General features: G+C 47.8%; 2 non-coding genes across 2 annotated transcripts; one reads left to right on the top strand and one right to left on the bottom strand.

The window, feature by feature from the left end:
- Window positions 1-2,340: 2,340 nt before the first annotated feature.
- On the bottom strand, window positions 2,341-2,413 carry Trnaa-agc (transfer RNA alanine (anticodon AGC)). The gene has a single exon. It is a non-coding gene; the product is annotated as a tRNA-Ala (tRNA).
- A 163-nt stretch (window positions 2,414-2,576) lies between these two features.
- Trnaa-agc (transfer RNA alanine (anticodon AGC)) lies at window positions 2,577-2,649 on the top strand. Its single transcript has one exon. It is a non-coding gene; the product is annotated as a tRNA-Ala (tRNA).
- Window positions 2,650-10,289: the final 7,640 nt, after the last annotated feature.

The raw sequence follows: 10,289 nt of genomic DNA on the forward strand, positions 1-10,289 counted from the left end.
CCTGGCCTGAACGCATTTACCATACGAGCTGTGATGCCGTCTGGGTAGTTCTCTGCAGTAACACTCGTGTGATGTATCAGCAGCGCTGCGCCTTTACGTTGGAGGTGGACGAGACCGGGACTCCGTCCTCAGGAAGCGAGAACGCTACCGCGAGACCACGAGCTCTGTTGCAGCTAATACACACTAAATATTAATGTACACAGTTGTGACCAGAGGATCTGAAAGGATTAGACTATGCTGCTGAAGTTTCTCTAGGATGCCGTTATACATCTTTCATACAGTCCGGATATCTCCCCAAGCGATTTCCATATGTTTGAAGCGCTGGAGAAAGACGCTCGTGGCCGTCCATTTGCTTCGTCGGAAAAGGTGCTCCCTGGGTACAATACTAGCTCCTTGGGCAACCGTAGACATTTTTCCATGAAGGCATTGACCGTCATGTCTCACACTGGGACGAATATAAACATCAGGACACAGGGGCAAGCAAGAAGTGAAAGGACGGGAGCGTGAAACATACCCGCACGTGAAAGTACTCCCCCTTGCGGACATGCTCACGTTTCTGTAGTCCATTGCTCTGCATATTCGGTTTCACGTTTCTTTATGTGCCCTTGACGACCAGGTATAGCTACTCCTGGCCGTCGGATAGATCCAGATGGTCCAGTGGGCTTGTGGTTGCACCCGACATTACAAGTAGTATTTTGTATGTCCATCCTTCTGATTGGGGGTTTGAAGGACTTTGACTGTTCACTTATGTGATTGAACGGAACACCTGCAGCCGTCCTTCTGATGTTATTGTTATGGCTACCAGTTTCAGTGCTTCAGTACATCTTCTTCGGCCTTAACTGATGCTCAGGGGGTTGATTGCAGTCTTACATGATTCCATCAGTGGCGAACATCTATGAACTGGTTTTCGCAGACTAACTGTAATGACGACGTTGTGTCTCCAACCATCAGCTACTGGTAGCTGATGTTTGGATACACAACATTGTTGTTACAGGTAGTCTGCGAAATCCAGTTCATAGATGGTGGCCGCTGATGGAATCGTGTATACAATTGGAGTTAACCCCTTCAGCGTCAGTTAAGGCCTCAAGATCGTGTCCTGCAGCACCGCAATTGGTAGCCATGTAGTAAATGTCATCGAAAGGACGGCTGTGGGTGTTCATTTTATTACATAAGTAGTATTTGTCATCGTAGGGTGATCAAGGTGGACGCCAGTTACTGAGCATTGTCGCTATCATGGTACACGCCGGTTTCCAGACAATATAGATACTTCAGTACAGTTTAAACTGAATGTACTGACATCCCCAAGCGTATGCAGACGATGTATCCAAATCCAAGCAGAAACTAGTGAGAATTAACGAACCCTTGAGACTTAAATGAACTAGAATATCTTCTTGTAATTGCATCAAATATGGATTACCTCCGAGTTATCTCGGATCAATTCGCTGCAAGTTGGTTACTACAGCCACGGTTTTTTGAAAGCCGAGGAAACAAAATTACTACGGAATACATGCACCTAAGACCCATGTTGATAGACGACGCACCACGCCAAACTGATATCAGAGTGATCCTCCAAACCAAGCTGAGAATCGATGTTACTGTCGTCCCAGACAACTGCTCTCTTCCCGAGCGAAATCCTTGGTCTCGTAGTAGATAAGTAGTGAGCACAATGGGGAGTTCGACTGCAGTTAATATAGATATACAGTCACTGAAATGAATGGGACCAGTGAGGACGAAATCAGTGAAAAGTGACTACATGAAATGGTTTCAGTGAATCTATTAGGAAATGCCGAGCCTGAATTCTGTTTCCGATTAAAGGAGGCCATTGGGCAGACCAAGAAAGCACTGGATGAATCTCTTTGATCAGAATTGAATTTGGGCCAGTCTGATTTAACTCCTTCAGTTCGTCTAGTGAGAGATCAAAAACATTGTCGTCATCATGGTACACGTTGGTTTCCAGACAATATGGATGCTTTAGTACAGTTTAAACTGAATGTTCTGACATCCCCAAGCGTATGCTGACGATGTATCCAAATCCAAAGAGAAGTCAGTACGAATTTACGAATCCTTGAGACTGTAATGAACTAGAATATCTTCCTGTAACCCGGAGACCTTTGAGCTGTGCGCTCTCCATAGCGTATCACAATGACGTAATTGGCAGAGGATGGCACGCCGGCAGGTCTGCGTGCGTCGTTCTCAGTACCTTCCCACGGAGCCGTTGGATATCACATGTCCTGTACAATTTGTTCTCGTGCAGTATACAATTATCGTGCATCTCCCTGTTGCAGACGTTAGTTGCTTCGTTTTCCGTTGTAGTGCATAGTGCCCAAAAAAATATAGTACTGGAGGCGCCGGGTATCGATCCCGGTACCTCTCACATGCTAAGCGAGCGCTCTACCATCTGAGCTACGCCCCCAGACAGTGTTCAGTGTGCTGAAGTGCTGTTACATGGAGTTACTTCGGCTGAATGGCGAATCCGGTTTCACAATACTTGGGCTGGACCGGCTCCAAGTGGAGCAGAGAAAGTTCGGGTGCGAGACTTGGGATACAAGTCAATCGGCGAAGTTTTTCCGGCATCTGGGGGCGTAGCTCAGATGGTAGAGCGCTCGCTTAGCATGTGAGAGGTACCGGGATCGATACCCGGCGCCTCCAGGGATACATTTTACTATCCGTGATGACACTGCTGCGAGCTATCGTGGGCGTTGTCCGTAAAAGTAAAATTTTATAGGAGACTTCCGTTGCTACTTCTTCAGCATCTTGTCATTTCGATGCGATGCTGGAGCTATATCTTTCACGCAGGTTGTTGGAGGCTGTGAATAGCTAGTGTGGTATTCGCACATGAGAGAGAGATTTCCGCTAGCTGTTCCTGCAGAATTGCAATTACTGAATACACATTCCTGATACTATCGTTGGTAGGCCGTCGTTATTGCTTAATTACTGATATCTGACAGAACAATATGGTGGGATGTTGACAAAACATGCGAGAAAAAAAGTAATTTTCTGCTGCCAAGCTGGCTTACTGGGAGTTGTTAATATTCGCTCCGGTATGGCATCCGGCCAATTATTGCTTGGTGGCTGAATGCCACTTATCTACAGTTCGTTAACAGCAATATACAGTATGTTAGATTATACTCATTGTTGCAGGTCGCTACGAATTCCTTGACTTTCCGTCTATAAATGTTACGTGAGCCTTGTTGCTGTAATGCAAATTGTTACCACCGTCTTTACTTGTGCTCATCTTCAACATTTTTCTTACATTCTTTCAAACATGCGCGGCATATATACGTTATCTTAACGTCGTCCCACTATCATCTGTATGAGCCCTGTCGCAATCATACGCCATTTCATATACTTCCGCAGTGTGAAGATCGTGAAGTGGATTCATGACAAGTCGAGCATAATCTTTTCCTTTATATTGATTGGAAAATGTAGGTTTTGTATAGCATTTCTCAGAAGAATTTTACGTATCCGCTCCGTTACACTAGACACATACGGTGGCATTAAACAGCGAGGAGAAGGCTCTCCTTTCGTATCTGCGCTTTTAGTTGAATATCATTTGTCGATGCTGTCTATGGAAATGCCTTACAACAATTAGTGAACAGTGTCTTCCATAAGAAAACCACACTTGATTGCAAACTAAAACTAAAAGCTCGACAAAATAGTGTTTTCTAAGCTGTTTGCTTCTAAGAAGTTTCTCAGTGCGAAATGATGATGATGATGTTTGAGCCGACCGTTGTGGCCGAGCGGCTCTAGGCGCTTCAGTCTGGAACCGCGTTGGTGCTACGGTCGCAAGTTCGAATCCTGCCTCGGGCATGGATGTGTGTTCTATCCTTAGGTTAGTTAGGTTTTAGTAGTTCTACGTTCTAGGGGACATATGACCTCAGATGTTAAATCCCATAGTGCTCAGAGCCATTTGAACCATTTGATAATGATTGGTTTGAGAGGCGCTCCACTGCGCGGTTATCAGCGCCCGTACTAATTCCCAACCTTTGCTCGGTCCAATTTTGCCACTTGCATGAATGATGATGAAATGATGAGGACAACAGAAACACCGAGTCATCTTGAGGCAGATGAAAATCCCTGACCCCGCCGGGAATCGAACCCGGGACCCCGTGCTCGGGAAGCAAGAAAGCGACCGCGAGACCACGAGCTGCGGACGATGCGAATTGAGATGTAATTATCTATTGACGTTAGTAGTCTTCCAGTATACTCTGTCTAAACGTATTTCAGATTTTCTGTAAGCATCAGGGGACAGTACACATTTTCCACCTCCAAGGTGAAGTTGATTTTAGATTGGATATCACTCAACGTATTGTGAGATCTATGATGCCTATCGGTTAAACTCAAACTTCTAGCCGGGTAAAGGAGCACATCTGTTAAAGATTCTACACGTGTAACTGAGAGACCTGAGTATTCTAGAGTTGAAAGCAGCTCAGACGAGCGTTACGCTTAGAAGGACACGAAAGAATGTAATGAATAGTAGATGTCCCCTTTTCTAAATCATTCTGACGTGCGCAGTAATTACTAATTTGTAGCTTTCTGAACGTAAGAGTACATAAAACGCTTTTACACACCGTCTTCGATGATGATTTGCAGTACACTACCAGTGTTCATAGCACTTTTCGTATCTCGATTTCACGTTTTCATAAATTACTATCTGTAGATCTTTGAAGCCCGCTGAGCCACTGTAGTTTGTTGTAGCATAAACCACAGGAAACATACAATTAACCGCAGTGAAATGAAGGGCCAGCGGGCTCAAATATATGCTGACATCGATGTTTTCTGTTGTTCATCCACATGGTTTCATCACGAAGACCAGAACCATTTATTACATTGAATCCCGTTCTGAAAAAAATTAACTGCTTCTCCACACTCTTTGCAGACTGTGAAATGTAGGGTACTCACTGTTACGCACTCTAATAAAAAAATGTGTGCCGTGGCGTACTAGGATTGTTGATTCGCTATTTGCGGCACAGGCAACAGGGTATCATTTTATTTGTGACTGTGAACGCAGTCCATTGCAGGCAATATAAAAAGCTGGTGCCCAGGCTGTAATACGTTCGTCCTGAGCCACGGAGGCGAGCGGACCCTGCTGGCGTGTTTACCCCTACTAAGGCCGTAGGAAAGAGCTCGCGAAGAAGTGTCTTGCTGAGGTGTTGGCAAATTGTCGAGTTGTTATTGCAACGAATGAAAATGTCATGTTCCTCCATGCCACAGTATGGGCAAAAAAGTTGGGCAGAGAAAGTCGCAATCACGAAGACGCTGCAGCCATTCAGCTCAGCGAGACTGCCGATCGACCAAAGGAGAACCGCGAAGAGTCGCAACCTGTCACCCCTTTGTAATCGAGTGCAGAGGTGCCGGGTGGGCAGCGCTGTTAAAGACGATATCGAGCTGCTCTAGGTACGAAGTGATTTTCGGGTCTGTTGATTGAGACTCGCTGGTCTGCATGCAAGCAGCGACTATGGCCGACCACAAGGCAATCGAGAGCGCTGCGGCCGCTCATAACGCCGATGCACCACCGGCGCGGGAGAAGACGATTCCGCAGAGGAGAGGGAAGACGACCAGAGCGCTCCCGAGAAGGCTGCCTTGGTATTGTGACGAAGCAGTAGTTCGGGAAGGGCTGGGTTCGGAAACGCTGCTGTAAGACTGCATAAGTGGACCAACAGGGGGAGACCGCAGCTATATGCATACGCAGCGGTGCAAACGGGACACAGCGCAAACGACGTCTTCTCACTGCGGAAGCCGCTGCGCTTCCCTGTGACAGCGGAAGCGCTACCGAGCGGCACGGACCCTCAGCCCCAGTGCTAAAAGTGCTACGCCGAGGATCACGTGACCAAGTACTGCCGCTACGCAGCGCGGTGTGTAAAGTGCTCTGGCGAGGACGACAGCCAGCGGGCGCGCCGACCTGCGACCTGTGTGGCGGACCACACGTCGCCAGCTGGTGCAGACGGACCGATGGCAGCGCGGCAGATGCGGCCACAACGACGCAACAGCGGAGACGACGACAACGACAACGACGGCGACGCGCGAAGACCAGCCCGCCTCAGCAGAAGGACGTCAGGGAAGCAACCATCCCCACCGACAGCGGCGAAAACCGGCCGGGGGCGGTCGGTCGGGAAACACCCCCTGCCCCTGAGAAGAACAGCGGCAGAAAGGTACGCGTTCGCAGCTGCTCTGACTGCTGACAAGGGAATCTCCCCATCGCACCCCGCTCAGATTTAGTTGTATGTTGTGTATAGGCCTTGAAAAACTGAACACAGATCGATCGAGAAAACAGGAAGAAGTTGTGTGGAATTATGAAAAAAATAAGCAAAATATACAAACTGAGTAGTCCATGCGCATGATAGGCAACATCTAGGGTAATGTGAGCTCAGGAGCGCCGTGGTCCTGTGGTTAGCTTGAGCAGCTGCAGAACAAGAGGTCCTTCGTTCAAGTCTTCCCTCGAGTGAAACGTTTAATTTTTTATTTTCAGTTTATGTGACAAACTCTTATGTTTTCATCACTTTTTTTGAGAGTGAGTATCACATCCACAAGAAAACGTAAATCGGGCAAGGTAGAAGAATCTTTTTACCCATTCGCCAAGTGTACAAGTTAGGTGGGTCGACAACATATTCCTGTCATGTGACGCACATGCCGTCGCCAGTGTCGCATAGAATATATCAGACGTATTTTCCTGTGGAGGAGTCGGTTGACCTATGACCTTGCGATCAAGTGTTTTCGGTTCCCTTTGGAGAGGCACGTCCTTTCATCTACTAATCGCACGGTTTTGCGGTGCGGTCGCAAAACACAGACACTAAATTTATTACAGTAAACAGGGACGTCAGTGAACGAACGGACAGATCATAAATAAAGAAAGTAAATTTTTCACTCGAGAGAAGACTTGAACCCATGTCCTTTCATTCCGCAGCTGCTCACGCTAACCACGGGGTGACGGCGCACCTGAACTTACACTATCCTTTATGTTGCCTATCTTGCGCATTGACTTCTCAGTTTGTATTTTTGGCTTTTTTTTCATAGTTCCACACGACTTCTTCCTGTTTTCTCGATTGATCTGTGTTCAGTTTTTCAAGGCCTGTCCACTGTGCCAACTTATAACCAAATCTGAGGAGGGTGCGTTGGGGAGGTTCCCTTGTGAGAAAGAGGCCGCCTTCACACAACTGCATGCAGCGGTGCCAACCCAGTCGATCGCTCCTGCACCAGTGCAGAAGGCCGTCGCCAATAGGTGGACAACCGTTGTAAGGGTGCCTGTCCTGGCAACCGCTCCAGCAGCTGCCGGCGCTGTGGCCATGCGGTTCTAGGCGCTTCAGCCCGAAACCGCGCTGTTGCAACGGTCGCAGGTTCGAATCCTGGCTGGGGCATGGATGTTTCTGATGTCCTTAGGTTAGTTAGGTTTAAGTAGTCTAGGGGACTGAGAACCTCAGACGTTAAGTCCCATAGAGCTCAGAGCCATTTGCACCATTTTCGGGCTCCAGCAGCGCCTCAGGAGCAGGGCGATACGACGACACCCTTCGCCCCATCGACAATAGCGGCGACGCCGCGAGCCACGGCGGCGACCTGCGCCATGGAAGAGAAGAAAGCAACATCCACCGCAGAGACGCGAGAAGCCGGCGTGCAGCTCACCGAACAGAACGCAGCGCAGCAACCCTGCTCGAAAACCAGCTGCAGAAAAACTGCGTCATGTGGTACAGAGGAGGCCGAATACGAGCGTGCTACCGCCGGCCAGGACCGATCTTACTGTGACGAACACTAACCCTCACACCGTATCGAGATGCATGATACCAACTACTAACATAACCTACCTTTGCATCACCTGTCGCAGATAGCAAGAAGTCCGCTACTGCTCTTACTACCCGTTCAGACCGTCGCAGAGATTTTCTTTCGCTCGGCGCTTGCCTTGGCGCTTCTTTCTCTCTATTCTTAAAACCGCTACTCTTCATCGCTTTATGTCCACTTCTATCACCTCGATGGACCCCGCGTTAGTGGGTAATCCCACCCAGACGCACCGGCATCACTGCCCCACATCCCGTGTCCGCAGCTCGTGATCTAGTGGTGTCGGCACGGTAGCTGAGCGTGTTCGGTCAGAGAGCTGGCTGGCCTCTGTAATAAATTTAAAAAATACTGAGCGATAAGATCAACAACGAGTTTCAACGGATGTCATGTGACGTCCGCTACGACGAAATACAACGAACCAAACTACCTAAAAAGAAAAAAAGTGGCTAGCGTTGCTGCCTCTGGATCACGGGGTCCTGGGTTCGATTCCCGGACCGGTTGGGGATTTTCTCTGCCCGGCGACTGGGTGTTTGTGTTGTCCTCATCATTTCATCATCATCATTCGTGACAGTGACTCGATCGGACTATGTAAAAATTGGAGTGTGAAAACATTGGGACTTTGTACGGGCGCTGAAGACCGTGCAGTTGAGCGCCCCACAAACCAAACATCATCATCATCATCACCCATATCCTGTAAACTTCGCAATTTGAAACTAACAATATGGAGCAAAGAGTAGGTCTACTGAGATGGTCACAACGTTGGTATGGACACAGAAGAGCTCCACACTTAATAATAATAATAATAATATTATTAATAATAATAATAAAAAGCACAGCAGGGTCCACCAGCGGAACCTGTAGAGTCTTTCCGTAGGCTCGGTGTCAGCGTGTGCTAGACATGGGACGTAACCCTCGTTCCGACTCTACTGCGGTGCGAGACTGTTTGATGTGGGAACTTCGTTTCTGTGTAGAGGGACACGACTCTAAACTTTGAATTATGCCAGTATTTCCTCGTACAGTCTTAAAATCTTTGGTGCTGCCAACACTCGTTAACACTCTTTCACGCAATGGACGTCGGGACACGTAACAGAAAGGTCAGACGTGTTTTAACATTTCATCATGCGCTTTAGAACGGCTAGAAAGAAGAAATCATGAATGCGTAAAATAAATGAACAATTAACAGTCAAATGGCAGAACATTCTTTAAAAAGAAGATGTGTAGTCCGTTAAGAACTCTGGCCCTCGCACTTAGGGTCGACCAAACCCGTGCATAGTATGTGCATTTTCAACTTCTCGCGGCGTATGAATAATCCATTAAATTTCGGGCATGCAGCCGGGCAAATAAAATTTCCTCCACTGATATTTCGGCCTCGTATCGTCCGGCCATCCTCAGAGTGAGTCACAAGATTGACGACAAGATTCCAAGCGCGGCCTTATATGCTCCACCGCGGCGGTACTGCGCATGCTGATCACAGATGGTGGTGGTGGTAGTTAGTGTTTAACGTCCCGTCGACAACGAGGTCATTAGAGACGGAGCGCAAGCTCGGGTTAGGGAAGGATGGGGAAGGAAATCGGTCGTGCCCTTTCAAAGGAACCATCCCGGCATTTGCCTGAAACGATTTAGGAAATCACGGAAAACCTAAATCAGGATGGCCGGAGACGGGATTGAACCGTCGTCCTCCCGAATGCGAGTCCAGTGTGCTAACGACTGCGCCACCTCGCTCGGTGATCACAGACGCTGGTCGGCGGCAGAGACATACGCTTACACATGCGCCGCCTGTGGCGAAGGCGTACAGACATTCGATTCGCTTAACGATGTATGATCGGCAGCGGTGACACGATGACGACTTCTCTGCAGTTTAATTACTCCAAGAGCCGGATTCCATGCTTTGCCCAAATTAAAACCATTATCTCTATTTATTAAATTATTAGCTAATCTAACATCTATAGCTTCCTTGAAGACAGATTCCCAAAAACAAGAGGTGGATGTTAAAACCTTCACATCACTGTAATTCATGGAATGCCCTGTATCAATACAATGTTCGGCCACAGCTGACTTGTCTGGCTGTAATAAGCGTGTGTATCTTCGATGCTCCACACACCTCTCATGAACGGTGCGTGTTGTTTGACCTAAGTACGACTTCTCACAATTTTCGCAAGAAATCTGAAACACACCCGCTTTACAAAGCTGTAAATCGTCATTCACAGAGCCGAGTAAAGCTGCAATCTTCGTGGGGGGCCGGAAGATCACCTTAACATAGTGTTTCTCGAGAATACGGCCTATCTTGGAGGAAAGAGCACCCACATAGGGCAAAAACGCACTAGATCTGAAGGAATTACTATCTTCTTCCCCATCACATACTTGCTTTTTAGGTTTTGCATGGAATGCTCTTCGAATTTGTTGCGGAGAAAATCCATTCGATTTAAAAATGCTCTCGAGGTATGTGAGCTCTTCTTGCAAATTGTCTTTATGGGATGTACAGTGCGCCCGATGCACTAAGGTCTCAAGGAAACCTATGGTAT

Source organism: Schistocerca gregaria, chromosome 1 (genome assembly GCF_023897955.1).
Source record: "Schistocerca gregaria isolate iqSchGreg1 chromosome 1, iqSchGreg1.2, whole genome shotgun sequence".
Taxonomy (NCBI): Eukaryota; Metazoa; Arthropoda; class Insecta; order Orthoptera; family Acrididae; genus Schistocerca; species Schistocerca gregaria.